We start from the raw sequence: 27,810 nt of genomic DNA, 5'->3' as shown, positions 1-27,810 counted from the left end.
TCTGGGAAATGTCAGTTGTTACACATGTGACCTTTGAATGTTCAATTAAGTGTAAGATACAGAGAAGCAGGTCAGTATTAAATAAGGACAAGCATTAAAAGATGTATTGAAGCAGGAACATTAGAAAAAAACAAATCTCTAAAAACTTGGATAGTGTGAATAAGCTGATAGAAGCTACAGTACAGTTTGTTTTGCAAAACAGCAGCTAGCAGAGGTGAATGTTGTGAACTGGTGGCTTTCTGGTGGAGTGGTGTCTTCCCCAAACCCCACAACCACAGTGGTGGAAAATGGCAGTTCTGAGGGTCAGATAACAGAGTTCAGGCCAGAAGAGCAGCTGCAAATGTAAACGGAAAATCCAAGAAGTGGAGAGATATTTAGGAAGACCAAGACCCAAATCCTTCGCTGACAGCAGAACTACACATGGTGGGAGGTGGCGCAGGAGCCTGGTGAAAAGCAGGGGGAGAGCACAGGACACTACTCTTGAAACACAGATCTGCCAGAAGAGATCTGTGAGTCTGAAGCTTCTTAAATTGAGCACCACCCCAAATCATGAACAGCTATTTTTTGGGGTCTTAAATTTTCTTGCTTATTGTGCAAGTTCCCCCAATCCCCGCCCCCAACACCATAGTTGAGAATGAATGAAAACTTTTTGTTTAAGGAAAAGTAAAACACCTGGTGTTGCAGCTAGTGTAACTCTCCCTACGTGGTGTATTTTCCTGATGCTGTGCGATTAAAACTTAATTTTATGCCCTGAAGGGTCAGTGGTCCCTTTAAGAATTCAAGTGAGAAATATGTGTAGATTTTGTTAGGTGTTAAATGTTAAAAAGCTTTCCCAGGTTGTTTGAAAATCTGTCACTATAAGGACAATGGGTTTCAATTTGGTTGAGATACAAAAAGGTCACACTTTCAGATAACAGCATTGTCAACAGCTCCAGCAGCAAAAGAGAACAGTATGTAGGATCAAGGAATGGGTGGATAGCATATGTTTAGCATACATGGAAAAGTTCAGAACTTCCTGAGACAGACAGACTTGAGAATTATGGGTCATGCAGCTTTAGCTTCCCCACTCCCATTAGCATCTCTCATCCTTCAAGCCAACTTACGTTGCTCTCTTTGCTGTAGTTCAACACTTGGCAACATAATGAAGACTAGCAGAACAGCCAAGATTGCAACCAGAATCAGTATCCAGATAGAATTCCATGGAAACAGTTTATCTGAAATAGGGAGTCACAGATTTTACCACTTAGGAAACTTGAACCCACCAAACTAGGAATGATGATTCATCCAAAGCATGTTTCTGCTTAATACCTGTCACCTTCAAATGTAAACCAAGGCCAATTTGGGAAATTAATTATAATTGTGCACATGAAAAATGGGATAGGATCTGGAGTAGGGAAGAGCTGAATGTGAGTTAGTGAGTGAAGGCTGCTCTCCCATGTTTTCTGTTTGTTTGTTTGTGACAGAATCTTGCTATATCTTAAGGCTGGATTGCAGTGTCATAATCACTGCTCACTGCATCCTCAACCTCCCTGGTTCAAATGATCCTCTCACATCAGCTTCCTGAGTATCTGAGACCACAGGCACATGCCATCATGCCCAACTAATTTTTTATTTTTTAATTTTTCATAGAGACAAGGTCTTGCTATGTTGCCTAGGCTGGTTTCAAACTCCTGAGCTCAAGGCATCCTGGCCGCTAGGCCTTTCAAAGTGCTGTGATTACAGGCATGAGCCATTATACCTGGCCTCTTCCATGTTTTTTGACATTCAGTGAATACAGATAAGATCTCCCTGAGATGTCTCTATTCCCAGGACTGTAACTCATGCTCAAAGTTTGTGCTAATTATAATTCTGTTAAATCATCATTTTTAAAGTGCATATACTTTTAAAAAGCATTTTTCACTAAAGTTATAAATAAATCAGCAGGGCTTCCCCCAGCCCTGCCTTTTTCTTTGTTTGTTTTATTCATATATATCCTACTATGAACTTGGGGGAAGGAAGGTATGTAGTTTAGTCCTCCTTTATCCCCTGTAACTGTTTGTATTGCTGTTTCTGACACAACCATAATATGAAGCTTTTTTTTTCTGGAAAATCAAATGAGAAAATAAACGCAAAAATGTTTGAATGTAGTAAATTGCTAAAATTGTTAGGGGAGTCATTCCTGTAAGTGATAATGTCCCTTTCAGCATGTGACTCTAATATTAATTTCATGGAATACACAAACACTAACACATTCATATTTCCTTGACAGTTTATAAGACACTTACTAGGGTGTATTTCTGTCATTCAAGTATCAATGATTTATTGCATTCCTGCTATGTGCCACGCAATGTTTGAAGCAGTTGGAGTGTATTAGTGTATAAAACTGACAAACATTTGTATCTTCATGTTTCAGACAGGGAAACAGATAAGTGAAAATAAACATAATAAATAGGTTGTATGGTAGGCTAAATGGTGAAAATAACATGGAAGAAAGAAAAATTAAGGAAAGTAAGGAGAGAGGGAAGCAAGTAATTTGGGGGCAGGTGGCATTTTTTTCAAGCTGGTTTGTCAAGGTACTCTTTATTAGGGAGGTTGAGTTGAGAAGAGACTGGAAGGACATAGAGGAAGTTAGAGCATTCTAGGAAGAGGGACCAACTAGAGCTAAGCCTCCAAGGTAGGAGCATGTCTTGCAGGTTTAGGAACAGCAAGGAAGTCTGTGTGACTAGAGTAGAGTGCACAAAGGAGGGTGTTAGGATATGAGGTCAGATAGGTAATGGGGGCAGAGATAATGCAGGATATTGAAGGGCATTTTACTCTGAAAAACAATGGGGAAAAATTGCAGGGTCTTGAACAGAGGGTTCCTATTTATATGTTGAGAATGTACCAGAGTGGACAAGAATAAAAATAAGAGGATATTTAGGATGCTATTGCCAAAGTTGAGACCATGGGTGATAGTGTCTCAGACTTGGATAGCAGTAGTAAGTTGGTGACAAGTGATGAGATGCTGAATATATTTTAAAGGTAGAGCTAACACAATTTCTTGATAGATGTGTTGCAGAATATGAGAGAAAAATTGGTGTCAATGATGAATTCAATTATTTTGTTTTGAGAAACTGAAAATATAAAGTGTGATTGGAAAGACATTAATTAAGCAAATTTGGAGGTAATCAGGAGTTTACTTTATGATGTGTTTGGTTCAGGATATTTATTAGACTTCTATGTTGAGAGGTTGAGTTTGAAGATGAAAGCCGAGTTTGAAGAGAGCACAGGGCAGGAGATACTATTGGAGGAGCCATAGTCACACTGATGATATCCGAAGTCTTGAGACAGAATGAGCTCACAACAGAGGAAAGGCTCAAAAAACTACATCCTGGGAAACAGAAAACCAAATACTGCATGTTCTCACATGAGTGGGAGCTAAATTATGAGAACACATGGACACTTAGAGGGGAACAACACACACTGGGGCCTTTTGGAGGGTGGAGGGTGAGAAGAGGGAAAGAATCAGGAAAAATAACTAATGGGTACTAGGTTTAATACTTGGGTGACAAAATAATCTGTACAACAAACCCCCATGGCATAAGTTTACCTATATAACAAACAAACAAACAAACCTGCACATGTGTTTAAAATAAATAAACTTAAAATAAAAGTTAACATAAAAGTTAAAATAAAAGTTAAAAATAAAAGCTAAAAAACAAGGCAAAACAAAAACTATGTCCTGGGAATCTGAATAGCAAGAAGGCAGAGTGAAAAAAAAAAGACTATAACAAAAAGAATAAGAAAGAAAACAAGCAAGAAGACAATGAATAAAACCAAGAGAAAGTAATGTCTTGGAAACCAAGTGAAGAAAGTATGTATATGATTTTTTCTCTTTAATTTACAAATTTTATGTCAATGGCCGTCATTTGAAGAACACTCAGATCGCACCTGGTAAGACAATGCTTGTCCTTTCCTCTTGACCAGTTACAGGGTTTTGAAGGTAGTAAGTGATGTTGCCATGGGAGCGGTCTCTAAGGAGAAGGCTCATCTTCATGTTGCACAATTTGTTTCTATCCTGGGAATGGGATTTTGATGCAGGCGGAATGATCTCTCCTCTGCTCTCTCTCCATTCCATTTGAGGCTGTGGGAACCAACCTTCTGAATTACACTCCACTAAAAGACCTTTGCTATTCGGAGGATGAATAAGAATTTGTATTTCTAAACTTGTAGCTGGTTGGAATACAAAAAGGGAGAAACTGTTTTTAGAGGAAGACAAGGAAACACAGAAGAGATGGGGGAAAAGCCTTCCTGCCCTCTTTAATCCCTGTGTCCTTAGATATTGATAGCTAAGCTGTGAGGCTGATTGTCATGACAAGCCATTCAAAAAGGAACAGGGATAAGCCGTACTGAAGTGTTATGATAATCATATTAACAACATAGTCCAAAGTAAGTGAGGTGAGGAAATGCCTGTTTTTTACATTTATTCATTCACTCAAAATATGGGCTATTTACTAAATTTAAGTAACTTGGCTAGGTCCTTGGATTATGATAAACAAAAAAATCAAGATCTCAGTCCTCATAGAATTTATGGCTTAATGTTTTTTTCTTTAATCTTCACCATTAGCCACTTCTGAGCCACCATAACAAATTACAAATTTGTATTTTGCATACAATAGGTATTTTTACATGCAATATGTTTTACAAAAAAAAGGAAATACATTACTGTTTTCAAAATATGGTGCATATCACTTTAGAGAAAATAAAGAAGTCTTTGAAAAATTTCAGGATATTACCTAGGACATAAGTCTTGCCTAATATGTGGGCAAAGAAAGAATGAACAAAGATTTAAAGTGTGACTCTAAAGCAGCCCTGTCTAATAAAATTTTCTGCAATTATGGAAATATTCTATATGTGTGCCCTCTAATGCAGTAGCTGCTTGCCACATGAGACAACTAGGCACCTGAAATGTGGCCATTGAGACTGAAAAACCGAATGCTTAATTTTATTTAATTTTCATATGAATTTAAATGGCCACATGTGGCTAATATATATCATATTGGATAGCTCAGCTGTAGACTATGGAGTTGGGTGTCATATAATATCCAGTAAAGATGTTAAGCGTGAGTGCCCTGGATCCCTCCACATGTGTCCTCACATTTGTGAAGACCTTAGTTTGCTTCAAGTCCTCCATCTCCCCTCCATTTCTCTGCCATTCAGAATACTTCAAGGGTGAGTATTCACCTTTCATTCAGAATACTTCAAGGGTGATTGGCTTAAATGCTACGTATTTGCAAATAGCACCCATATAGTATATAGATTGTAGAATTTTGAAGATAGTAGGTGAAGGCTTTCTGAAATACATTTAGAAAGGTGAATCTGTAACTAAGTAGTCAGTAATTTGATTCAGGGAGAAATGAGAATAAAAATTATCATTAAAGAGTCTATTGTAAAGATTCAGGTACTTTTAAAAGTCAAGTTTAACTAAAGTGTTGCCAGAAATAATTAGAAGGATTGTAACAAATTCTAAAAGATTCTGTTAATTTTTTAGCAATCTAACAATATATGTAGATGTAAAAAAGCAGACAGTATTTACTGATAGTTTTGATGTCTGAACAGATATAATTCTCATTCTTGATCCTCCACTCTTTCCAAATCAAACTCTAAATTCATAAAATTGACCTTGTTAGCCAGACCATATAATATAAAAATAGAAATAGTGAGAATTTTCCTAATACTCAGCCTCATACAGGTTGAGAATCTTGGATGCATAGAAAACTCACAGGGATCCATCCTTACCTGTGACCTTCACTTCTGTGATGGCCTCTTCATAGACATTTCCGTCTTTGAAGAAGCAGTGGTACTGCCCGTCATCATCAGCACTGACATTAAGGATCCTGAGGGTCACTTTACCTTCTCCAATGGCTTCTTTCAGGAGCTCTGTCTGCTCCACATACTTGGAGATAGTTTCTCCATACAGGTCTTTACCATCCTTATACAGGTAAACAGGTCATGTGTAGTGACTCCGGAACCAGCGTATTTCCATGTGTTCTGCGCTTTGTGGTGGAGACAGCTGGCAACTGAGCTCAACTTTTCCACCCAGTGGAGCCAAGATTGGCCTCTATAAGCTATTCACTATGAATTGTTCTGTGAAGGGAGACAGCAACCAAAGGGTGAGAAGTGGACCAAGACAAAATTTTTATTTGAATTATTATATCACAAACACCCATAGACACACACACACACACACACACACACACACACACACACACACACTTTATTGAGAGTACATTCTTTTGTTTTCTCTTTTCCTTGAAAACACCTTTACTTTGCGCTTTGCTTGAATGGAAATTCATCAAATTACTTACTTTAAGAAATATGGGGAGGCCGAGGTGGGTGGATCACCTGAAGTCAGGGCTTCGAGACTGGCCTGACCAATATGGTGAAACTCCGTCTCTACTAAAAATACAAAAAAAAATTAGCCGGGCATGGTGGTGTGCACCTGTAATCCCAGCTACTTGGGAGGCTGAGACAGGAGACTCACTTGAACCCAGGAGGCAGAGGTTGCAGTGAGCTGAGATCACGCCACTGCTCTCCAGCCTGGGAGACAGAGCGAGGCTCCATCTGAAAACAAAAAAAAGAAAGAAAGAAATATAAAAAATGGTTTCCATTGTTGCTGTATGGTTTTCATTTCTGTTAAAATAAAGAAAAATTACTACTACCAGTATAACAATTGCCCCTCTTCATTCTTTTTTTTCACCCTAGTTAAAACAACTTATTATTATTATTATTATACTTTAAGTTCTAGGATACATGTGTAGAATGTGCAGGTTTGTTACATAGGTATACACGTGCCATGGTGGTTTGCTGCATTAGGTATTTCTCCTAATGCTATCCCTCCCCTATCCCCCCACCCAACAGGCCCTGGTGTGTGATGTTCCCCTTCCTGTGCCCACGTGTCCTTATTGTTCAACTCTCGCTTATGAGTGAGAACATGCAGTGTTTGGTTTCTGTTCCTGTGTTAGTTTGCTGAGAATGGTGGTTTCCAGCTTCATCCATGTCCCTGCAAAGGACATGAACACATCTTTTTTTATGGCTGCATAGTATTCCATGGTTGAGCCACATTTTCTTTAACCAGTCTATCATTGATGAGCATTTGACTTGGTTCCAAGTCTTTGCTAATGTGAACAGTGCTGCAATAAACACACGTGTGCATGTGTCTTTGTAGTAGAATGATTTATAATCCTTTTGGTATATACCCAGTAAATGCATTCCTATTTCTCCACAACCTCACAAGCATCTGTTTTCTGATTTTTTAATGATCACCATTCTAACTGGCATAAGATGGTATCTCATTGTGGTTTTGATTTGCATTTCTCTAATGACCAGTGATAATGAGCTTTTTTTCATATGTGTGTTGGCCACATAAATGTCTTCTTTTGAGAAATGTCTGTTCATATCTTTTCCCCACTTTTTGATGGGGTTGTTTGTTCTTTTCTTGTAAATTTGTTTAAGTTCCTTGTAGATTCTGGATATTAGCCCTTTGTCAGATGCACACATTGCAAAAATGTTCTCCCATTCTGTAGGTTGCCTGTTCACTTGGATGATAGTTTCTTTTGCTGTGCAGAAGCTCTTTAGTTTAATTAGATCCCATTTGTCAATTTTGGCTTTTGTTGCCATTGCTTTTGGTGTTTTAGTCATGAAGTCTTTGCCCGTGCCTATGTCCTGAATGGTATTGCCTAGGTTTTCTTCTGGGGTTTTCATGGTTTTAGGTCTTACATTTAAGTTTTTAATCCATCTTGAGTTAATTTTTGTGTAAGGTATAAGGAAGGGGTCCAGTTTCAGTGTTCTGTATATGGCTAGCCAGTTTTCCCAACACCATTTATTAAATAGGGAATCCTTTCCCTATTGCATGTTTTTGTCAGGTTTGCCAAAGATCAGATGGTTGTAGATGTGTGGAGTTATTTCTGAGGCCTGTGTTCTGTTCCATTGGTCAATATATCTGTTTGGTTATCAATACCATGCTGTTTGGGTTACTGTAGGCTTGTAGTGTAGTTTGAAGTCAGGGTGAATGATGCCTCCAGGTTTGTTCTTTTTGCTTAGGATTGCCTTGGCTATATAGGCTCTTTTTTGGTTCCATATGAAATTTAAAGTAGTTTTTTCTAATTCTGTGAAGAAAGTCAATGGTAGCTTGATGGGGATAGCATTGAATCTATAAATTACTTTAAGCAGTACGGCCATTTTCACGATGTTGATTTTTCTATCCATGAGCATGGAATGTTTTTCCATTTGTTTTTGTCCTCTCTTAATTCCTTGAGCAGTGGTTTGTAGTTCTCCTTGAAGAGGCCCTTCACATCCCTTGTAAGTTGTATTTCTAGGTATTTGATTCTATTTGTAGCAATTGTCAATGGGAGTTCACTCATTATTTGGCTCTCTGTTTGTCTATTATTGGTGTATGGGAATGCTTGTAATTTTTGCACACTGATTTTGCATCCTGAGACATTGCTGAATTTGCTTATCAGCTTAAGGAGTTTTTGGGCTGAGACCATGGGGTTTTCTAAATATACAATAGTGTCATTGGCAAACAGAGACAATTTGACTTCCTCTCTTCCTATGTGAACACCCTTTATTTCTTTCTGTTGCCTGATTGCCCTGGCCAGAACTTCCAATACTATGTTAAATAGGAGTGGTGAGAGAGGGCATCCTTGTCTTGCGTGGATTTTCTATGGGAATGCTTCCAGCTTTTGCCCATTCAGTATGATGTTGGCTGTGGGTTTGTCATAAATAGCTCTTATTATTTTGAGATACACTCCATCAATACCTAGTTTATTGAGAGTTTTTAGCATGAAGGAATGTTGAATTTTATTGAAGGCCTTTTCTGCATCTATTGAGATAATCATGTGGTTTTTGTCATTGGTTCTGTTTATGTGATGGATTAGGTTTATTGATTTGTATATGTTGAACCAGCCTTGCTTCTCAGGGATGGAGCCAACTTGATCATGGTGGATAAGCTTTCTGATGTGCTGCTGGATTCATTTTGCCAGTATTTTATTGAGAATTTTCGCATTGATGTTCATCAGGTATATTGGCCTGAAATTTTCTTTTTTGTTGTTGTGTCTTTGCCAGGTTTTGGAATCAGGATGACGCTGCCCTCATAAAATTAGTCAGGGAAGACTCCATCTTTTTCTATTGTTTGAAATAATTTCAGAAGGAATGGTACCAGCTCCTCTTTGTACTTCTGGTAGAATTTGGCTGTGAATCCATCTGGTCCTGGGCTTTTGTTGGTTGGTAGGCTATGAATTACTGCCTCAATTTCAGAACTTGTTATTGGTCTATTCAGGGATTCGACTTCTTCCTGGTTTAGTCTAAGGAGGGTGTATGTGTCCAGAAATTTATCCATTTCTTCTAGATTTTCTGGTTTATTTGCATAGAGGTGTTTATAGTATTCTGACAGTAGTTTGTATTTCTGTGGGATCAGTGGTGATAGCCACTTTATCATTTTTTGTTGTGTCTATTTGATTCTTCTCTTTTTTCTTCATTAGTCTGGCAAGGCATTTATCTCTTTTGTTAATTTTTTTCAAAAAACTAGCTTCTGGATTCATTGATTTTTGGAAGGGCTTTTTGTGTCTTCTTCACTTCTGCCCTGATCTTAGTTATTTATTTTCTTCTGCTTGCTTTTGAATTTGTTTGCTCTTGCTTCTCTAGTTCTTTTAATTGTGATGTTAGGGTATCTTTCCCACTTTCTCCTGTGGGCATTTAGTGCTATAAATTTCCCTCTAAACACTGCTTTAGCTGTGCCCCAGAGATTTTGGTACATTATGTCTTTGTACTCATTGGTTTCAAAGAACTTACTTATTTCTGCCTTAATTTTGTTATTTATCCAGTAGTCATTCAGGAGCAGATTGTTCAGTTTCCATGTAGTTGTGCAGTTTTCAGTGAGTTTCTTTATCCTGAGTTCTAATTTGATTGCACTGTGGTCTGACAGATTGTTTGTTATCATTTCCATTCTTTTGCTTTTGCTGAGGAGTGCTTTACCTCCAATTATGTGGTTGATTTTAGAATAAATGTGATGTGGTGCTGAGAAGAATGTATATTCTGTTAATTTGGGGTGGAGAGTTCTGTAGATGTCTATTAGGTCCATTTTGTCCAGAGCTGAGTTCAAGACCTGAATATCTTGTTAATTTTATGTCTCGTTGATATGTCTAATATTGACAGTGGGGTGTTAAAGTCTCCCATTATCATTAAGTCAAAGTCTACATCTCTTTGTAGTTCTCTAAGAAATTGCTTTATGAATCTGGGTGCTCCTGTTTTGGGTGCATATATATTTAGGATATTTGGCTTTTCTTCTTGCATTGATCCCTTTACCATTATGTAATGCCCTTCTTTGTCTTTTTTGATCTTTGTTGGTTTAAAGTCTGTTTTATCAGAGACTAAGATTGCAACCCCTGCTTTTTTTGCTTTCCATTTGCTTGGTAAATATTCCTCCATCCCTTTATTTTGAGTCTATGTATGTCTTTGCACATGAGATGGGTCTCCTGAATACAGCACAATGAGGGTCTTGACTCTTTATCCAATTTGCCAGTCTGTGTCTTTTAACTGGGGCATTTAGCCCATTTACATTTAAGATTAATATTGTTATATGTGAATTTGATCCTGTCATTATGATGCTAACTGGTTACTTTGCCCATTAGTTGATGCAGTTTCTTCATAGTGTTGATGGTCTTTACAATTTGGTATGTTTTTGCAGTGGCTGGAACAAGTTTTTCCTTTCCATATTTAGTGCTTCCTTCAGGAGTTCTTGTAAGGCAGGCCTGGTAGTGACAAAATCTCTCAGCATTTGCTTGTCTGTAAAGGATTTTATTTCTCATTCACTTACGAAGCTTAGTTTGGCTGGATATGAAACTGGATATGAAATTCTGGGTTGAAGATTCTTTTCTTTAAGAATGTTGAATATTGGCCCACACTCTCTTCTAGCTTGTAGGGTTTCTGCACGGACATCCACTATTGGTCTGATGGGCTTCCCTTTGTGGGTAACCCGACCTTTCTCTCTGGCTGCACTTAACATTTTTTCCTTCATTTCAACCTTGGTGAATCTGACAATTACGTGTCTTGGGTTGTTCTTCTCGAGGAGAATCTTTGTGGTGTTCTCTGTATTTTCTGAATTTGAATGTTGGCCTGTCTTGCTAGGTTGGGATAATATCCTGAAGAGCGTTTTCCAAATTGGTTCCATTTTCCCCTTCACTTTCAGGTACACCAATCAAACATAGGTTTGTTCTTTTCACATAGTCCCATATTTCTTGGCAGCTTTGTTCATTCCTTTTCATTCTTTTGTCTCTAATCTTGTCTTCATGCTTTATTTCATTAAGTTGATCTTCAGTCTCTGATATAATTCCTCTTGATCGATTTGGCTATTGATACTTGTGTATGCTTCACAAAATTCTCGTGCTGTGTTTTTCAGCTCCATTAGGTCATTTCTGTTCTTCTCTAAACTGGCTATTCTATTTAGCAATTCCTTTAACTTTTTTTAAAGGTTGTTAGCTTCCTTGCATTGGGTTGGAACATGCTCCATTAGCTCGGAGGAGTTTGTTATTAAGGTTTTCTGGTTTTCGGAATTTTCAGCCTTTTTGCCCTGTTTTTTCCTTATCTTCATGGATTTATCTACCTTTGGTTTTGATATTGCTGCCCTTCAGTTGGGGTTTTGGTGAGGAAGTCCTTTTTGTTGATGCTGATGCTATTCCTTTCTGTTTGTTAGTTTTCCTTCTAACACTCAGGCCCCTCTGCTGCAGGTCTGCTGGAGTTTGCTGTCGGTCCACTCCAGACCCTGTTTGCCTGGATATCACCAGCAGAAGCTACAGAACAGCCAAGATTGCTGCCCTCTCCTTCCTCTGGAAGCTTTGTCTCAGATGGGCACCCACCAGATGCCAGCCAGAGCTCTCCCATATGAGGTGTCTGTCAACCCCTTCTGGGAGGTGTCTCCCCATCAGGAGGCACAGGGGTCAGGTACCCACTTGAGGAGGCAGTCTGTCCCTTAGCAGAGCTCAAGTGCTGTGCTTGGAGATCCACTTCTCTCCTCAGAGCCAGCAGTCAGGAATGTTTAAGTCTGCTGAAGCTGTGCCCACAGCCAACCTTCCCCCAGGTGCTCTGTTCCAGGGAGATGAGAGTTTTATCTATAAGCCCCTGACTGGGGCTGCTGCCTTTCTTTCAGAGATGTCCTGCCCAGAGAAGAAGAATCTAGAGAGGCAGTCTGGCTACAGTGGCTTTGTGGAGCTACAGTGGGCTCTGCCCAGTTTGAAATTTCAGGCCGCTTTGTTTACACCGTGAGGGGAAAACCGTCTACTCAAGCCTCAGTAATGGTGGATGCCCTTCTCTGCACCAAGCTCGAGCATCCCAGGATGACTTCCGACTGCTGTGCTGGCAGCGAGAATTTCAAGCCAGTGGATCTTAGCTTGCTGGGCTCCATGGAGATGGGATCCACTGAGCTAGAACACTTGGCTCCCTGGCATCAGCCCCATTTCCAGGCAAGTGCATAGTTCTCTCTCCCTGGCATTCCAGGCGCCACTGGGTTATGAACAAAAACTCCTGCAGCTAGCTTGGTGTCTGCCCAAACAGCCGCCCAGTTTTGTGCTTGAAACCCAGGGCCCTAGTGGCGTAGGCACCTGAGGGAATCTCCTGGTCTATGGGTTGTGAAGACCATGGTAAAAACGTAGTGTCTCGGCTAGAAAGCACCGCTGCTCATGGCACAGTCCCTCATGGCTTCCCTTGGCTAGGGGAGGGAGTTCCCCAACCCCTTGCACTTCCCGGGTGAGGTGATGCCCCACCCTGCTTCAGCTTGCCGTCTGTGCACCCTCTGTCTAACCAGTCTCAATGACATGAGCTGGGTACCTCAGTTGGAAATGCAGAAATCACCCACCTTCTGCAATGATTTTGCTGGGAGGTGCAGACGAGCTGTTCCTATTCAGTCATCTTGCCAGCCACACATGCCCATCTTCATTCCATTATTTCATTTACTCTAAACATACTTTCAGGCAGTTCTTAAAATTTACTCCATTTTAACTATAACGAATCCATGTATGAATGCATTTGTCTTTTTCTGGCTCTTTCATAGTGCTTCTTGAATTGGATGATTCTTGTCTTTTTTAAATTCTGGAAAATTCTCACACATTCTATGTTTAGTTTGACCTCCTTATTCTTCACAGTCTGTTATTATGGAAGTACTATGCTTAACACATTGCGTCTCTCTGTTTTCTTCGATGTTACCAACAAGATGTCTTAAACTATCACCACCTGCCCCTACAAATGTACACAGGTTAGGATGTTTCATTTATCGTTTTCTGCTTGTGATACAGCTTGGCTGTAACAGATGTTCTTTCAGTGTTGAGGCTCAGAAACTCTCAAAGCTGATATTTAGTCCCTGACTATAATAAGATGTGGGAAGAGGGGACATTTCAAACTCTCCATGTTGGTCCCTTGCCCCACTCATTGAGGAAAGTGAAATCGATTTTGCAAAATTAAGGCCGAGTCAGTGAAAGAGATCTAAGGTAACTGCCTCCATCTTGCTTCTAAAACCCAAACTGTCCTTGTTCATTCCTGGGCATAGGCTGAGCTAACTTTGGGAGAAACTTATTTATAGTTTATAGTTTAAAACTAAGATGATGAGGTGGGGGGCAGCCCCCGCCCGGCCAGCCGCCCCGTCCGGGAGGTGGGGGGCAGCCCCCGCCCGGCCAGCCACCCCCTCCGGGAGGTGGGGGGCAGCCCCTGCCCGGCCGCCACCCCGTCCCGGAGGTGGGGGGCGCCTCTGCCCAGCCACCCCGTCTGGGAAGTTGGGAGCCCCTCTGCCCGGCCACCACCCCGTCTGGGAGGTGTACCCAGCAGCTCATTGAGAACGGGCCATGATGACGATGGCGGTTTTGTTGAGTAGAAAGGGGGGAAATGTGGGGAGAAGACAGAGAGATCGGATTGTTGCTGTGTCTGTGTGGAAAGAGGTGGAAATGGGAGACTCCATTTTGTTCTGTACTAAGAAAAATTCTTCTGCCTTGGGATGCTGTTAATCTATAACCTTACCCCCAACCCTGTGCCCTCTGAAACATGTGCTGTGTCCACTAAGGGTTAAATGGATTAAGGGCGGTGCAAGATGTGCTTTGTTAAACAGATGCTTGAAGGCAGCATACTCGTTAAGAGTCATCACCACTCCCTAATCTCAAGTACCCAGGGACGCAAACACTGCGGAAGGCGGCAGGGCCCTCTGCCTAGGAAAACCAGAGACCTTTGTTCACATGTTTATCTGCTGACCTTCCCTCCACTATTGTCCTATGACCCTGCCAAATCCGTCTCTCTGAGAAACACCCAAGAATGATCAATAAATACTAAAAAAATTAAAAAAAAACAAAAAACAAAAGAACAAAAAACTAAGATGATAACAGCCCTTTCCCAAAGCAGGCCTCCTTCTTGCCTGGGGGCTAGATTGCTTCTGTAGGACTAACATTAGCTACAAGATTAGAAATTATGGCTAAAGGGCATTGCAGCTTGAGGCTACAAGATTCTTACCCTCCCTAAACTGCTCCTAAGATCAGTGCTTGAGATATTTTGCAGACTCTGCAAATTTTAGTGCCTTAATCAATTAAACTCCAATTATATATTTAAAATATTGATTATTTTGAATGTGTTTTAAATGCTTATGTAACAGCAAAATATCACATATAGAGTGATTACAATCTAATTGTCATATTTACCTTTATGTCTATTCTAAAATAATAATAATAATGCAAGGTAAAATCATTTCATTGTTATTCTATACTAGTTTTTATATCTAACTAGATATATAATTTGATATATTCTTAAGGTTGTATAATACATATTTTATCACGTTTTCCAGTTTACAACAATCTTAGAGAAAATAAAGAAAAAGAAAGAAAAAAATTTGAAAGGCATAATGGAAAATATCAGAATATTTTATGTTAAAATCAACAATACAGCACACATAACTTGATGGAACCATTTGAGATCCTGAAAATAAAAATACCTTTAAAGTACTTCAAAAAAGAAAATATGCTTATAAACTTTAAATAGAAAAACTATATTATAAAAAACACTGAGCAGAGAATATTTCTACAAGATATTAAATTAATTATATAAATACTACCTTTTTTAAAAAGTTCTGTAATTGGCCCATGAGAAGAGAGTTCAATGGGACAGAGTTTGGAAATGCAAATCCTTAGGGGAATTTGGTTTATGACAAAAATAACATCTCAGATATCTGAAGAAAGATGGATTACTTAATAAATAAAAAAACAACTAGGTATTTTTTGAAAAAATAATGTCAGATTTTAATCTCAATTATTATATAAGAAATCATTTTGCATGAGTTAGTTTCAAAATTTAAAATAAATGAAAGAGTCATTGTTATAATCTTGAAATGTGGTCTGGAAAACTCTTACTAAGAAAACGTAGGACTTGGACACTGTGAAAAGAAGAAACTGTTGAATTGCACAACATAAAAATAAGTCACTAAATTGAATTTCAAACTGGTCAAGAATGTATAGAAAAGGTATAACAGATCAAACACTAATTCATTATATTCAAATTTTGGTTCATTAAAATTAAAAACGTCTGCTCTGCAAAAGCTTTTGTTAAGAGAAAAAAAAGACAAGCCACAGACTAAAAAAAAATTGCAAAAGATAGCTGATGAAGGATTCTATGCAGAACATACAAATTAACAGTGTAAAAACAAACCGCACAATTAAAAATAGACAAAATATCTGAACAGATACTTTATTAAAGAAGATAGATGACAAATAAAGATGTTAAAATGCTCAAAATCATATATCATTTAGGAATTGCAAATTCAAACAATGAGATACTACCCTAAACCTATTATAAGTATGGCTGAAATCAAAAATACAAACAAGGACGTGAAGAACAGGAACTCTCATTCATTGCTGGTGGGAGTGCAAAATGGTATAGGAACTTTGGAAGACAGTTTGACATTCTTGCAAAGCTGAATATAAGCTTACTATATAATCTAGAAATTGTGCTTCTAAGTATAACCCAAATTAGTTGAAAACTACATTCACACGAAAACTTGATACAAATGCTTAAAGAGTCTTTTCTAATACTTGTTAAAATTGGAAGCAGTCAAGATGGCTTCAGTAAGTGAATGAATAAACAAACTATGATAAGTCCATACAATGAACTATTACTCAGTGATAGAAAGAAATGAGTTATGAAGCCATTAAAAGACATGTGGGAAGATTAAATACATATTACTAAGTGAAACAAGTCAGTTTGAAAAGGGCACAGACTGTATGAATCCAACCGTATGAAATTCTGAGTCAGACCTATAGAGACAGTAAAAAGAGCAGTAATTGGCCAGGCTTCAGGGGAAGGGACGGATGAACAGGTGAAGCACAGGACATTTTTATGATGGTGAAATTATATCCTATGATACTATAACAGTGGATACATAGCATAATACATTTATATAATGAATTTGAGAATTTCAGAGGCTTATCAAGGAAAAAGATAAGCCCACAGGTGGCAGTAGCACACAAAGCTTCTACTTGGACGCTACTTGGACAGGGTTGCAAAAAGAACGGTCCTCACAGCATAAGGCCTTATAGAAGCACAGGGGACCACCATCCAGAATGCAGGAGGACAAAGGAGCTCCCAAGGATGGGAAGGGAGATGCTGCATGTCTAGATAACATCACTTCACAGCACGGTAGGAAGCTGCTGGGTCAGAGGGCTCTGAAGGGCAGCAGCCTGCAGTTTATGTAACTACAAGATTTTTCTTATCTATGGCCGGCAGATGTTGGGTGCAGTTTCCCAAGGTGTACAAAGCAGGGAGACATAAAATGGCAAAAAAAATCTGCCTGTTGGAGATATATTTACAACAACTGGATGCGAAAACATTTCAGTTTGGCACTGTGGGCTTCTGAGCTAATGAGTCTCAGCCTGATTTAAGAAGTAAGCAACGAAGGGCCAATATGCAAAGGCCATCTCTGGCTCATTTATATAACAATTTGTTAAATCCTAGAGAATGGTACAACACAGAGTGTCTAATGTAAACTTGGACTTTAGTTAATAATAATCTATCAATATTGGTTCATTAATTTCAATAAATGTACCACACAAATGCAAGAGGTTAACAAAAGGGGAAACTCTGTGGGAGGGGGGCAGGTAGGGAAGAGGGAGTGGGGCTATGTGGGAACTTTATATACCTTCTGCACAATTTTTCTGTGAACCTAAAACTTCTATAGAAAATAAAGTCTATAAAAATGTTAAAAGTCAATGAGGAGAAAAAGGAGAGCGAAATAAATGGAAACTTGGGGGAAATTTTGTAATTCACAAAATAAAATCAAAAGTCAAAACCAAACAATTCTGCACATCCAAAATATAACTAACAAGTCCATTGAATTATAAACTGGTCAGAAACACATGCAACAGTTATAACAGATCAAAAAGAGATTTGTGCAAGTTTAATGCAAAGGAAATGTGGAGTAAGGCATTAAGTAGGCAGTTTAGAGAAAATGAATACAATTTTTTGAGAGGAAAGAAGGCCACCCCAACTCAATAAACAAGTAAAATATTATCACTGTGAGTTTCTATTTTTCATCTGTAAATTTGGAAAATATAAAAAACCCTGAAACCTGTAACACCCACCTGACAAACTCACATATGCTGTTGGTGGACATGTACACTGGGAACTATTTCAGAATATTTTTAATATCATAATAAAAACAGCACATAGCCTTTGACAAAATAGTTCTATTCATAGAAATATTTCCTACATTCTTACTCACAGATATGCTCAAAACATATGTACAAGGGTGTTTGTGGCAGCTTTCGTTTTATTAGCCAAAGACTGGACACTACCCAACTACACATTGGTAAGATTTGCACCATGTAACAAGTAGCTTTTGCCAGAAATTTTAAATCTTGTATGCCACTTATTGGTTCAGGATTTTAATGTATATGTCTCTAAATAAACTATATTTATGTCTGCTTTGCATTGATCCCCTTCCACTGCAAATTTTCATCACCTATCAAGGTCCCACCAGCCTATTGTGTCTTTGCTTATCTTACTGTACAGATAACTCACATGGATTCCAATATGGACCACAATTTGGACAGCTTCTTCATTGTATAAGATATAAGTAAATCATGTCACCTCAATACAAATATTGAGTTCTTGAGGGCAAATATTAGGTCTTCTTCATTTTTTTTTTTTCTCCCTGGAACCTAATACATGATAAAGACTTGCTGATTAGAAGTAATTTTTCCTAACCATAAGACAGTTCTTATAGTACATATCCTCATTACATAACTATGTATTAAACCTAAGGAACAATGCTCAAGAGTTTGTCCCTTTTGTTTGGTCCTTGCTTTTTCTGGCACACTTCATATTGCCAAGGCCCGTAAGGGTAAGAGAGAGAGTCATACCTGAACTTGATATTGTCATCTGGAGGAGATTCATAACAACAAAGTATCGGGAGAAAGATAGCCCTGTAGTTTCCATTATACCTGTGATAAGAAATTAGGCAGGTTCAGTGAGAACAGGATTAATATGTCACAGAAATCACATATCTCCACATCTTCCTGCAGTAATTAACTCTCAAATAGAGTTACCAGATGAAACGTAGAACCCCCAGTTAGATTTGAATTTCAGATCGGCAGTGCAAGTTTTTTGGTATAAATATTTCTCGTGCATCATATAATTTTTATTTTCTAAATCTGGTAACTCTACTTTTAAGATGTTCAATATAATGACCAAGTCCAGCCAGAGGCTTCTTTCACTTCAAAGGATTTCTTCCTCCCAGGCTAGATGTCATTTGTCTTCTGGTGTTGTAAATTTCATCAGGTGAACCTGCTTCTCCAGAGAAAGTGGCAGCAGATCTAGGGAGTAGGTCTTGTTCTCCAAAACCTTAGCCTAAGCATCTGCCACATTTAGTTACATTTAGGTTCAAAGAAAAATTTAAAGACATCTTTAGATCTATTATTCTTATGGAATGAATAAGTAACCACTTTATAAGAGAATATGACTTTCTTTTCTTTAGTTGTGGCAATCCCTCAGAATTTCCTGCTTCTGAAAAACTCACAAATAGAGACAGATGAATGAGCCTATATGGCCATGGAGAACAAAGGGTAAAATACAATTGCATATTTTAGTCTAATGTGAAGGTTTTTCATCAGTTCTATAATGTTTTGGCTTTTGATTCAGCAGACAAATGTGATGGTTATCTACGTATCCATCAACAAAAAAAGGTTTGCTAGATTCTAGGGTCATAGACAAGTGAACAGACACTTGGATAGTAACAATAATGTAAAACTGCCATCTTATGTACATGGGCAGTTCTTGCAACCTTGGAGAGCAATTCACTCTGCAGCATCATGGCAGGGAGAAGATCCACAAAGTGAAGACTTTACTAGTGAGGTGGTGTCAACATTTTGAAGAATGAGGTGGTTATCTCATAGAGTATAAAGGGAATGGGGACATACACCAGATTCAATATGCAGAAACCCTACTGAGCAAGGGAAATTGAGGAATATATTTGTCTATCAAGATTAAGGAATGAGGCAGAGAGCACACTGTGAAGGGCTTCATATGCTAGGGTAATGAATTTAAGCTTTATCCTCTAGGATAGGAACTACTAAGAGGCTAAGAGGTAGTATGCATAGTGATTAAAAGCGAGGTCCTAAAATGGTACTGCTAAGTAGAAATCCTGTTTTTACTATTTAGTTGTATGAACTTAGGCAAGTTACTATAAAAACACTCTGTGACTGTTTATTCGGCTGTAAGTAAGGAATAATAATTTTTCCTCATTACATTTATTGTTGGAATTGACTGAATTATTATATATAAAGTGGTCATAATGGTGCCTAATAGGTACTAAATTATAAAGTATAAGTACTACAAGAAAATTAAGAATGATAAAGTATTTGTTCACTCATCATTTTTAGTATATTGAATTTTATTGTTTAAGAGGGATAAAAAGCAGGGGCTTTGGAACCAGATTCAAATCTCGACTCATAATTTTCATTAAAACAAAAAAGTCCTCATTGTCCTCAAGTTTTAGTTACTGCTTCCTGCTCCTGCTCCCTCAAGCCCAGGCCTGGTCACAATCCTTTTATTTTAGCTCCAGGATATTGCAATAGGATTTCCCTACACCTTGTTCACACATTTGTAAATGATCTTTTATTTGAATGCCCCAAAATTTGAGCATTTCAACTTTTTTTTTTATTAGAACCATGACTGATGAGGAACTGGTACTTAAAGTGTCTCCCAGAAAGAAACCCTCCAAATATGATTCTGAAATTGGTTTGCTTATGTATTTGAGGAGGGCACAGCTAATGTATGGATGCAATTTGCCAATATTTGAGGTACAAAGATTAACTGCAAGTGAGGAGTAAGGTACAGAGAAGAAAACAAAATGACTTGTTTGCTATGGCAAAAAATAGTAATTGTAAAGACTGTGCAGTCATCTACCTTCTTCAGACTACCCTGGAAGACGGACTTAAGGAAAAGGGGCAATTTAAAGTTCTAAATAGACAACTGAGAACATGTTCGAAAAACCCAGAGGTCTCCATTTCAGCTCTGAAGGAGTCCCTCATCTTCTCCCTAGCCAAAAGACATGCAGTAGAGGACTTTTAGTTTTCAGGAACCTAATAGGTTAGATGGGCACGTCTATAATTAAAGGGACACTCATTCACCTTGAAGGGACAGATACTCTGTTATTGGATCTGATGTCCCTGCCAGCAGCACTTCTTAATGCACAACTCATATAAATACAGAATGCCCTTTCATTCCATGATATCCCATACAACAGCAGTCCCCAACCTTTTTGATACCAAGGACAGATTTCATGCAAAACAGTTTTTCCATGGACTGTGGGAAGGGAGGATTAGTTTGGTGATGTATCAAGTGCCTTAAATCTATTGGGCAGTTTATTTCTACTATTATAACATTGTAATATGTAATGAAATAATTATGCAACTCACCATGATGTAGAATCAGTGGGAGGCCTGACCTGGTTTTCCTGCAACTAGATGGTCCCACCTGGGCGTGACAGTGGGAGACAGTGACAGATCATCAGGCATAAGGAGCATGCAATTTAGATCCCTCACATGCACAGTTTACAATAGGTTTCGCACTCCTATATTAATCTAATGCCGCTGCTGATCTGACAGGAAACGGAGCTCAGGAGGTAATGTGAGCACTGGGGATGACCTATAAATACAGATGGAGCTTTGCTTGCTGGCCCTGCACTCACTTCCTGCTGTTGGCCTGATTTCTAACAGGCCATGGAGCAGCAACAGTCTGTGGCCCAGGGGTGGGGACCCCTGCTATACAATATTGTCTCTCACAAACAGAATCATTTTACAGCAAATGAAGCACAGCAATGGGCTTAACACCATGACATTCTCTAGTCTCACCACATTCCCACAACTCAGATACAGCTGACTTCATAAAGCCTGTAATAGGCTCAGGTAGGACATGTGGGACATGCCTTAAACTAGTGGCTAACTACAGGACTGTCAAGTCCCTGGAAATGTGGAATGGAGTTCCCCCTAGATGGCACAAAGAAGAGAGAGGAATAAAAATGAAGACCATCAATGAAGCAAGGACTATGTCTGTAAATCTTACTAAATCTACTCACCTACTTGAGCCAGGTGATCCAAATCAGTTCTCTGTTGTCCCTACAGAATGAGTCTCAATTGAGTCACATGAATTTCGACAGTGCTTCAGCAGTTTTCTTGTAGCTAAGGCAGGATGTGCCAGAGTGAGATGGGGATCAGGCAAACTGCCTAGCAAAGCCCTTTCCTCTGCTGTCAAACTCAGGGAATCTGATTCTGCCAGCCTGATTCTTATGTTCCAGTCCAAGGGAAATTCCTAGGGGACTGGCTGCTTCAACCTGTGGGTAGAACTCTTTGTTCAGCTTCAGTGATCACAGCTGGCAGTATGAAAGTACTAACATGACACGCCTCTCTCTGAAGGAAAGCAAGATGTAACCTGATGTACATATTTCATGTAATTGGTGCTGAACAAAATGGCTGCGATGAGTTTATTTTGAATGCTGAACCTGTACCTAGAAAGGAAAGGAGGGAAGCTGTGGAAGCACAAATAAAAGGCACTAAATTCAGATTAAGCATTCAAGGAAGGTTTAGGAAGCTGATAATGGCTGAGAGGAGTCTTGAAATAAAATTACCCGCTAAGCCCAGTTAAGAAAGTCTTAACTGAGTAGTCTTTCCAGGCTAAGGAAGCAATACTTTGAAAGACACAGGAGAAGATGGGCAACTCAGAAATTTTCAAGCAGTTTACTGTGGCTGGAATGGGAGTTCGGATGGGAGGGAAGGATGAGAGGTGAGCTGAAGAGAGAAACAGAAGTAAAATTATGAAGAGTGTAATTTCAATAAATATATGATATATATATTATTTCTTAAGTCTCACATATGAAAGTAACTATTTATAGATAATATAGGTTATATAAATGCATAAGTACATATAACATATAGGTACATATATAAGTACATGTATAACATGTACAGGTATACATGTGTAAAATATGTATACAATGTACACATGTACATATACATATTTATAAATGATTACGCATATTTATGCATGTTTACATATATGTTAATATGCATGAGTTTATATGTACACGAGTATATATATTCATACAGCACATGTGTACGTGTAAATGGTGATCCATGTATGTATGTACAGTCATCCTTTGGTATGCTCAAGTGATTCGTTCCAGGATCCATGAGGATAACAAAATTCGAGGACACTCAACTTAATGTTTGCACAGAACCTGCACACATCCTCCTATGTATGTTAAATCATCTCTAGATTACTTGTAATAGCTAAATTGATATAAAATACTATGTAAATACTTGCTATGCTTTATTATTTTTTTATTTGTATTATTTTTGTTGTATTGTTTTTATTTTTTGTATTTCTTTAAGTTTTATTTCAGGTTCAGCGATATATGTGCAGGTTTGTTATATACATAAACTGCATGTCATGATGTATCTCAACCTTAACCTCACATCTTAAACAAAATTCAATACGAGATGGAAATTTAAATGTAAAAATTAAAATATAATGTATAAACCATAGAAGAATATTATGAAAACATGGGGTAGGCAAAAATTGGGGCAAGATACAAAAAGCAGTAACAATAAAAAAAAGATTCAAATTTCATCAAAATTAAAGACATCTTATTAAAAGCACCATTAAGAATATAATAGGGCAAGACAGACCATGGAAATATGTGGGCATCTTAGACATCCAACAAAGGGCTTATATCCAGAATATATAAAGAACTCCTACACCTCAATATTGATTTTGAAAACAACCCAATTTTAAAAGGGCAAAAGACTTAGACACTTTAAGAAAGAAGATAGAGCCAATAAATACAAGTGCTCAACACACTCACTATTAGAGAAATACAAGGTAAAACTATAATGAGATTTCACTTCAGAACCACTAAAATAGCTGAAATTTGAAAACTGACAACACTAAATGTTGGCAAGGATGTGGATAACTGGAACTCTCATACATTTAAAGTTGTGCCTAAGACTGGCAGTTTCTTATACAGTTAAGCATGCATCTGCTCCATGACCTAACAATTCCACTCTGACATGTATCCAAGAGAAATGAAAGCATATCTGCAAAACTCCTTGTATAAGAATGTTCATAGCAATCTTATTCATACTAGCCCAAAAGTAGAAATAGCCCAGATGCCCATCAACAAGAAAATGGATAAACTAAATTGTATTTTAACCATAAAAATACTACTCAGCAATTAAAAAAAAACTAATGAAACATGCAACAGCATGGATGAATCTCAAAATATTATACTAAATAAAAGAAGCAAGACAAAATATGTACTATATGATTTCATGTATATGAGCATCTGAAACAGGCAAAGACAAAATAAGTTGGAAAACCTCAGAAGGGCTATCACTGAAGGAGCGGGGATTGATTAGTAAGGGGCAAGAGAGAACTCTCTGGAATAATTGAAGTGTAGTTAGGTACATGGTTTACACAGGTATATACAATTCATTGCACTGTACACTTAATTTATTTCACTGTATTAAATTATACCTTGATTATAAACAAAAAAAGATTCCACTGGTTACCTCATTGTTTTAAATGTGGGTAAATAGAAAAAGCAAAATGATAAATTAGTTGATAACCAGAATGGAGAATTTTCCATCTCGCACTCTATTATTTTTCCTTGGAAATGTTTACATGTCTCTATACTACTTTATAATTTCCTTAACAATTGCCAAAGCCAAATCCCAAGGTGTGAGTGAGAAAGACACAAAGGATAAATAGTAAAATATTTTTCTAAGGGAAACATTAGAGTGTTTTAGTTTTGGATATTGGCCAGAAGCAACAGTAAAACATAGCAGGTAAGACTGTAAGTTTGTAAGGCTTAGAATAGTGCACCACAGAAATGCAGTACCTTTGATGAGGGAAGCCTGGAAATATTAGATGGTTAAGGAGTTGGGACTGATCTCAAGACTTAAGGTCTAAAAAAAGGTATCTTTCATATCTTAACTCAAATATTCATTCATGAAGCACTTATCTATGGAGTGTTATTGTATGCAAGGCACATTCCAGTGCAGTTCTATCCAATAGAAATCTAAAGTACACAACAAAGATAGGAGCAGAATTCAATGAAAGTGAAAAACCATATTAAAAAGAAACTAAAACAAGTCTCTTGTAAAAGATCAATAAAATTAATAGATCTCTACCGAGACTGATGAAGAAAAATGGCATAAAAACACAAATTACAAATATTAGAAAGAAAAGATGGAACAATATGAGAGACCCCACAGACTTTTCACAGGAAGATAAGGGAATATTACAAACAACTCTATGCCCATAGCTTTAACAACTTATATGGCATAGAACAATTCTTTCCAAGACACAAACTAACAAGGCTCACTTAAAAGAAAAGAGATAATGTGAATAGTCATATATATCTACTAAACAAAATAATCTGTAGCTAAAAACTTTCCAGGAAACAAAAATAGGCCACGGTCCAAATGGCTTCACTGGCAAAGCCTATCAAGCATTTAAGAAAGAAATTACATCAATTTTATACAATCTCTTCCATAATATAAAAATGAATACTTTATAATTTTTATGAGACCAGAATTGTTCTGATATTAAAATCAGACAAATTCGTTACCAAAAGAAACACTACAGATCAAGGTACCTTATGAACATAGATGCGAAACTTATCAACAAAATATTAGTGAATCTAACAACGTGTAGAAAGGATAATACATCGCAACCAAGTGAGGTGAATCCTAGGAGCCCAAGGCTGGTTCAACATTACAAGCCAATCAATATGTACTCCACTATTGAATGAAAGATGAAAAACTATGATAATATCAAGAGATGTAGGAAAAAGTATTTTTCAAAATTAAAAATAAATTGATGGTTTAAAAAATCTCCTAGGAAGCTTAGAGTTAAGGAGAACTTCAAGCTGAGAAAGTGCATCTACAAAAATCTACATATAACATTATTCTTAATAGTGAAAAACTGTATGTCTGAGGGGCATAAAGCAGAATGAAAGGCCAAGGCAAGTTTTAGAGCAGTAGTGAAAGTTTACTAAAAATTATTAGAGCAGGAACAAAAGGAAATAAAGTACATTTGGAAGAGGGCCAAGTGGGTGATGTGAGAGATGCGAGTGCACTGTTTGACCTTTGACTTGGAATTTTATATGTTGGCATGCTTCTAGCATTTTTTAATCTTCTCCCCAATTCTTCCCCTGGGGGGAGGGACTGTCTATATGTGCAGTGGCTTGCCAGCAATTGGGAGGGGTTGCATGCACTGTGTGTTTACTGAAGTTATGTGCATGCTCATTTGAGGCATTTTTCCTTCTAGCATTCTTCTAGTATTTTTAGAGGGTGGTCATACACCAATTGAACTCCATCATTTTGCCTCAGTGCACATGCTTAAGCACGTGCCAAACTCCTTAAATCTTATCAGGAAGCTGCTCATCACCAGCTTTAGGTGTTTCCTATTTATTGGGAGACTCTCTTTTCCTGTCACCAGCCATGATAAATTATTATCTTAGAGAGACAGTTGAACAACCACATGACCATCACCCGATGGTTGCCTGACATTCCTGGGGAGGGGGACCTCTCTTTCCTTGCTCACACCTGCCTAACTACCTACTCTAACATTTTCCCCCTCAAGAATTCAAGACCCAATTCTTTGGGAAAATGGACAAAGGTCAGTCTTCTGAAACTGTTTCCTACTGATGAGGAGGTGGTGGTGCTTGTTCTATGGGCCTTGGCTTCTTGGTAGCTCTCAGAACAGTGTGGCTCTGTGAGTTAGTGAAAGTGGTATCCAGTCAGGGCCAAGGGAGACAGGGGTGGGATTTCACTTCTGCTGTGTCCCTCTGATGGCTGGTCAAAGAGTCCTCGGTAGAAGGGTGACTTTTGAATATTGACAGGATGGTATCCCTCACTGAGAATCATCTGGAGCTTGATGCACTGAAGGCAAGAGGAGACAAATCAGTTATTAGATTTAGAAGACATGGACCACAAAGGATCAAATGTAGTAGACTAACAAGTGAGCCTATAAAAGAAAGAACACAGAAGAACCATTTCAAGTTTCCTTCCCAATTTAGCCAACCCAAAGAGGTTTGTTCCTATAAATTGGAGGCTCGTTTTAGGAGTTGTCTGATGTTGCCTTATACTTTTCTAAATTGATTTACCCAAAAGCAACTTTTTTTCATCTAAGGCTAAACAAAATTCCTTCCTGTGCCATCATTAACATATCTAGTCCTTGATAATTTTAGAAGACTATAGCTGCTAAAGAACCTATTTATCCTTGCATAATTAAGGTTTTAGCCATGGCATCAATATTATCGGCTATTTTCTTTGAGAGTTGGCTATAGATTAAGGAGGCTTTTGTGATTCCAGCAATTCCAGTTTCTGTACCAGCTATCATGCCAAGTCCCACAAGAAGGGGGATTAATTGAATAATGCTCCTCACCCCAGGAAAGATGGAATGGCCATAGACTGGTACTGGAAGAGAGAGATTGCCAGGGGCTATGTAGATGTCAGGGGATACATAGCCTGTGATACAAGTCCTAGACCAGTTAGTGAGGAGGCATTGGTGAAAGGATTGGCCACAAATAGCGAAGGCTCCTTGGGTTTTAAACCAAGTAGAAATGTCAAAAGAGAATAGAAGTTTGACTTGTTCCAGCATAGGTAAGGGGCATGGCTAACTCCTTTTGTCCCCAGTCCTTACATATAATTTAATGGCTTTAAAACAGGCAAATTGTACAGTTAAGAGTCACAGTAGCAGTTTATGAAGGATTTATTAGGCCTAATAGCCTGTAAAATTGTGCATTTTTATAAATTTCTTTTCACAATTCTTTTCATGACTTACATAGACCATCTACAACATGCTTAAGCTTTCTGACGTATCCTAAACATCCCTCTTTTTAAATGACTAGTCATTTTACTTAAGGACAAGAATTTACCATACAATATCCTTTTTTAGACAAAATATTTTCTTTATAACCTTCCTTACCAAGAAAAATACCTCTTTACAACTTCTGAATTAGACAAAAGTCATTTTCCCTTTGTTGGGAAGTTATGTTTGTACTATGTGTTGCTGTGTGAGTCTTGTGACAGGGGAGTAGATAAAGAGGTTATCTATGTACTGTATAAGTTATCCTCCTTCAAGAGATTGCTTGGTTAGATTTTCCTAGGGCTTGTCCAAATAAGTATGGACTATTCTAAACCACTAAGGTAAGACTGTCCAGGTTGAACTTATTGGTTAAATATTTTTGTAGCTTACCCCAGGAGAAATAGG

At 38.0% G+C, this 27,810-nt stretch overlaps 1 pseudogene; it reads right to left on the bottom strand.

Moving 5' to 3' along the window:
* LOC100976423 (putative selection and upkeep of intraepithelial T-cells protein 1 homolog) overlaps window positions 1–18,539 on the bottom strand; it is a 74,610-nt pseudogene extending 56,071 nt beyond the window's left edge.
* Window positions 18,540–27,810: the final 9,271 nt, after the last annotated feature.

This window comes from Pan paniscus, chromosome 1, assembly GCF_029289425.2.
Source record: "Pan paniscus chromosome 1, NHGRI_mPanPan1-v2.0_pri, whole genome shotgun sequence".
NCBI classification, from domain to species: domain Eukaryota; kingdom Metazoa; phylum Chordata; class Mammalia; order Primates; family Hominidae; genus Pan; species Pan paniscus.
The sequence above is the reverse complement of the archived record's forward strand: the minus strand, read 5'-3'. Positions and strand labels throughout refer to the sequence as shown.